The sequence below is a fragment of the Chlorocebus sabaeus genome, chromosome 20, assembly GCF_047675955.1.
Source record: "Chlorocebus sabaeus isolate Y175 chromosome 20, mChlSab1.0.hap1, whole genome shotgun sequence".
NCBI lineage: Eukaryota > Metazoa > Chordata > Mammalia > Primates > Cercopithecidae > Chlorocebus > Chlorocebus sabaeus.
The window spans coordinates 119,764,526-119,770,172 of record NC_132923.1 but is presented as its reverse complement, the minus strand read 5'-3'; the positions used below and the strand labels follow the sequence as shown (position 1 = coordinate 119,770,172).

At 46.8% G+C, this 5,647-nt stretch overlaps 1 pseudogene; it reads left to right on the top strand.

Annotated features, from left to right (window-relative positions):
- The first annotated feature begins 794 nt into the window (after positions 1-794).
- LOC103225503 (protein FAM8A1 pseudogene) lies at positions 795-1,949 on the top strand (annotated as a pseudogene).
- The last annotated feature ends 3,698 nt before the right edge of the window (positions 1,950-5,647 follow it).

Genomic DNA, 5,647 nt, shown 5'->3' with positions numbered 1-5,647 from the left:
GCTGGATGTGGGGTCTGGTGAGAGGTGTTTGGATCATGGGAGCAGATCCTTCATGGTGTTGGGAGAAAAGCTGTGTGTTGGGAGAGAAGCTGAGGCAGGGCTTGCATGTCTGCTAGACTTGCTGGCTCCTTGCTTCTAGCACTCCCATTATCTCAAGCAGCCATATGTTTCTCATTCACTTGATACAGTGTTTCCTTTCAACCCCCACATCCTCACCACCTCTTTGTTTGAGCACCAGTAAATAGCAAGGGCTCCCAGAGCTCGGGGCCTTCGCAGCCTCCACACTCGTGATGGCCCCCTGGTCCCACTATCTCTCTCACTGTCTTTTTCTCATTACTCTGACTCTGGGGGACTTCATCGCCTCCACAACCTGGTGTTGGGTCTGATCACCCCAGAAGTTCCTGACATCCAACATGGGACGACAAAGACCCCGGTGAAGGAACGCCAGAGTGTGTGAAAGCAGAGGATGCATTGTCAAAGGACACCTGAGGACGTCTAAAAGAACCTCCGCAGGAAAGCTGAGCGCTTGGAAGAACCAGGGTAACAATGAGACACAGTGAAAGCAGACATTCTGCTTATTTAAGTTTTTTAAAGCATTTGTTATGAAGTGGGGGAGTAAAAGTACTCAAGAGTTTGCTATCACTTTTTTAGTATGGTAAAACAGTTTTGCCCATGGTTCCTGAAACAGGGGACTATAGAGTTGGATGAATGGGTGAGAATTGGAAGAGATTTTAAAAGGGCATATAAAGATGGAGCAGTGACAGGTGCCGTTGGGGGGTGCTGCTGGGGTGACGATGGTTGGGGGAGAGGGGGCCCAAGGCCACCCTTCCGGGCGAAGGGAGGGCAGAGGGGACCAGGAGCCCATCCCTTCACTGCGGGACCTTCTGCCTCGGCCATCCCATGGCCCCGCGGCAGCCCCCAGGCTGGCCCAAGGCCGCAGGCCTCAGCCGCTGCTGCTGACACGTCGGAGCGGCCCCGCGAGCTCGGGAGGCGCAGGGAGGCAGCCTCCACCTCCAGTGCTGGGCTGCAGGAGCAGGCGGGGCGGCGAAGGGCCCAAAGCCGCCGCGCCGTGGGAGAGACCAGCGCAGCTGAGCGCCCACGAGTGCTCCCGGCAAGGGCACAAGTGGCTGTGGCAGTCCTGCTGTGGCTAACTCACCTGGCACAGCAGCCTGGCTGCCTTCCCCACCTATTGCATCCTCCAACGGCCCTCGCAGAGTGTCCCTTCGGGCGGCGCTGCAGTCCCTCGGGCCTCGGGGTCTGACCCAGGGACGGCTGCTGGCATCAGCACCCCTGCTCCAGTTGCCGGCCTGAGACCCCAGGCCCCTCAGGTGCAGGCGTACGTCCGAGCCACTCCAGTGAGGAAGGTAGGATGTGCAGCCCCTTTGCGAAGCCCAAGTGAGACCAGGCAACAGGCAGGCAAAGAATATGTTATTCCATCCTTGACCCACAGATTTATGGCGGAGAAGGTGGATTTGTTTATTCTCCTTTTGTAAAAGCAACCATTGTCTTAAGCATTATGCGTCTCAGTGGGATAAAGGATATCTCTTAAGTTTGCTATGCATTATATAATGGAAAAAACAGATGAAGACATCAGTGGAAAACTTGCAGAAAATCATGGTTGTGTCTCTTATATACAGATTATTAGTTTGTTTTTATGAGATAATTTGCATTTGGGGAGCAGTTGGAGCTACCCCAGGGAAGTTCCTGGTGGGGCTTCAAGTTGTGACATGTGATAGATACATCAGTGCTTATTGCACTAAGTCGGGTTTCAGTGATTCTTTCCTCAAATGTCAGCATTACAACGTCCACTATACGAGCTATGATCAAAAATTTTTTGATTGCTTCTTTTTTCTCTGCTTTCATCACACTGCTGTTTTTTTCAACATAATTGAACAGCCTATGACATTGTAGCAGGAACCATTGTGGTAAAAAGAAATAGGGTCAGATGATGCCCCCACAAAGGCCTGATTTCCACACGCTATAAAGACAAGATTAAATTATGTATTAAGGCCATCAGTATCCCTGGGTTACACTAATTGATGATTTAGAAATTAAAGCAGTCACTCCAGTGTGATGCAGGTCACTACTCTGAAAGTATTGATTTTACTTGAATGCCAAAGAACTTTTCCAGAAGAAAAACCTATTAAATTCAAGTATTCAAATTTTTAGATCAAAAAGGCAAGTGATTTTATAAACAATGGACAATATATACTTAAGATCTACGGCACTTTCTTAAGGTCTAAGAATTTGCTGAAAGCATTTTCAGCTTTGAAATCTCCAAATGAAACTTTAAAATTTATTTTGGTTTATCCCAAAATAATGGAAAATGTCCAGTTGTGTTTTGTAAGCATCTATGTAACTCATCTTTTAGTTCATACTTCCTGGGGAGCCACCAAAGAAGGTCCCCATGGGAGTTAGGGGACCCTTACCCTCAGGAACAGTGGGTCTGTTACTTGGAAGGTCTAGTCTAAATTTAAAAGATGTTACTGTACAAACGGGAATAATTGACTCTGGTTATACTGGAAAGATTCAATTAGATATTAATTCCTTGACTCCGTGTTCTGCCTCCCCAGGAGAAAGAATTGCTCAGTTGCTGTTACCTTACATAAAACTAGGAAGCAGCACAGTGAAAAGAACAAGAGCCTTTGGTAATACTAATCCAGCAGGAAAAGCTGTGTATTGGGTTAATCAAGTGTCTGACAAAAGACCTATTTGCACAGTTACTATTCAGGGAAAAGATTTTGAAGGACTAGTGGATACTGGAGCTGATGTCTCTATTATTGCTATAAATCAATGGCCCCGGCACTGGCCTAAGCAAAAGGCATCCATTGGTATTGTTGGAGTAGGCGCTGCCTCAAGTTTTTCAGAGTTCCTTGATTTTACCATGTCAAGGACCAGATGGTCAGGAAGGGACATTTCAGCCTATCATTACATCTGTTCCTGTCAATTTATGGGGTAGAGACTTAACTGCAACAATGGGATGCTGATCTATTCCTATGGATCAATATAGTAATAATAGTAGACAAATGATGAGAAATATGGGACATTGCTCAGGAAAAGGACTAGGAAAAGATAAAAATGGCCAATGAGAACCTTTAGAATTACAAGGGCAAACAGATTGGACCCGATTGGGGTGTCATTTTTAGGAGCGGCCATTGTTGAGCGTCGAGCTCCTGTTCCTCTTGTTTGGCTAACTGCCAAACTGGTTTGGGTAGAGCAATGGCCGCTGACAAAGGAAAATAAAAAGGCTGGACAAGATACACGGTGGAGGGATGCACATACAAAAAGCTGGAACACAGGAAAGATAATATTATGGGGAAGAGGATTTGCTTGTGTCTCCAGGTGACAATCAGGTAGGTGCCTGTGTGGGTGTCCACCAAACATCTGAAGATCTATCATGAACCACAGTATCTAGTGGACCCACCTGTACAGTGCAAATTGAAGGTTTAAGGATTGCTTTTAAGCCTCAATTTGCTTTCTCTGTGCCTTCTGTTAGAAGGGGCCTGCTTCTTGTTATCAATGGTAAGTTTTACCCCGAGGTAATTAACCAAAGAGGCGGAAGCTGAGTTACAAATGCTTCAGCAATGGCATATCTCCTGGCTACAGCCACAAAAGTTTTTGGTTCGTTTCAGTAGATTTACTAACGTGGGGGTGAGGGTATGCTTGTGTTTTTGCAGGAGAGAAACCATGTAGGTGCCCTCAAGATGTGTACAACCATGGAACAGGAGACTGGAAGGGCCCATGGATCCCAACCATAGACCGGGTTCCCTCAGTACGAGCCATGCTGAGAAACTGCTGGAGCGCCAAGGTTTTACCTATAGATGCTTAATGGACCGATGCTTTCTGACTGAACTCCTTTCTACCCTGAATACAAGGGACACTAATAGGTAGGCAGGAGTATCATCACCCCTATTCAGCATGAAGAAGTTACAGAAGATGGACCTTCAACCTTCTGCAACCCCTAGGATTAAGGGTCCTCTTGTAAAAGGGAAAGGGGAGATACGTGGGAAGCATTCAAACCAGAGTGACTCCATTTTGAATAAGGGCTAAGAAAAATGAAGCTGGATCACCAACCGGCAATTAAGGGCTGTACAGCCTGCAAGTGCCTTAATTAATTTAAAAAAGAGAGACCACCTTATGCTAATAATAATGATAGCTGTGGTGGTTTTTACAAACCAGAAGGAGGGCATGTTGGGAGAAAAGCTGAGTGTTGGGAGAGAAGCTGAGGCAGGTCTTGCTTGTCTGCTAGACTTGCTGGCTCCTTGCTTCTAGCACTCCCATTATCTCAAGCAGCCATATGTTTCTCATTCACTTGATACACTGTTTCCTTTGAACCCCCACATTCTCACCACCTGTTTGAGCACCAATAAATAGCGTGGGTTCCCAGAGCTGGTGGGGGGAGGGTGCCTACACAGCCTCCACACTCGGAACAGCCCCCTGGTCCCACTTTCTCAAAAACTGTCTTTTTCGGCCAGGCACAGTGGCTCACGCCTGTAATCCCAGCACTTTGGGAGGCCGAGACGGGTGGATCACGAGGTCAGGAGATCAAGACTACCCTGGCTAACACAGTGAAACCTCATGTCTACCAAAAATACAAAAAAAATTAGCCGGGTGCAGTGGCTACACAGCAGGCTGAGGCAGGAGAATGGTGTGAACCCGGGAGTCGGAGCTTGCAGTGAGTGGAGATCGCGCCATTGCACTCCAGCCTGGGCGATAGAGCAAGACACTCTCAAAAAAACAAACAAACAAAAAAAAAACCTGTCTTTTTCTCATTCCTTTGACTCTGCCAGACTTCGTCGCCCCCACGACCTGGTGTTGGGTCTGATCACCCCAACACATGGCTTGGTGCTGTCTTTGTGATAGTGAGTTCTCATGAGATCTGGTCATTTAAAAGTGTGTGGCACCTCCCCAGGCTCGCTCGCTCTCTTGCTCCTGCTTTCATCATGTGAAGTGTGTCTGCTCTCAGATTGACCTTCCACCATGACTGAAAGCTCCCTGAGGCTTCACTGGAAGCCAAGCGGATGCCAGCACCATGTTTCCTGTAAAGCCTGCAGAACCATGAGCCAATGAAACTTTCCTTTATAAATTACCCAGTCTCAGGTATTTCTTTTCAGCAAGGCAGGAAGAGCCTAATATACTACCCAATTTTAAGATTTATCATACACCTACAGTAATCAAGATAGTGTCATTGTTGGAGGAACAGGCACCGATCAATGGAACTGAATATAGAACCTGGAAATAGCCCCACACATGTATACCCAACATGTACAATTTTTGACAAAGATGCAAAAGCAATTCAATTACAATTCAATTTTGACAAAGATGCAAAAGACTTTTTCAACAGATGCTATAGCAAAGAATGTATCTTTAAATAGTGTCGTAAATTCAGTAAAATACAGTATTTCTTGTTTACCTACTCTGTGCCAGGCCCTCTCCTAAGCACTAGGGAGATAGCACAGCAAAGACCATGCTCTCATGTCACTCACATTCTCAGGGTCATGGTCCTCAGGAGAAATCCTGGGTACCAGAGAAGACACATAAGCACCTGGCGTCAAGGGTTGGGTAGGAGCCAGTTCCAGAAAGGGAATGCAGAGACATTTGCCTTCATCTGACTGGTCCCCTTCCTTTTCTCAAAGGTGGCAGAGTG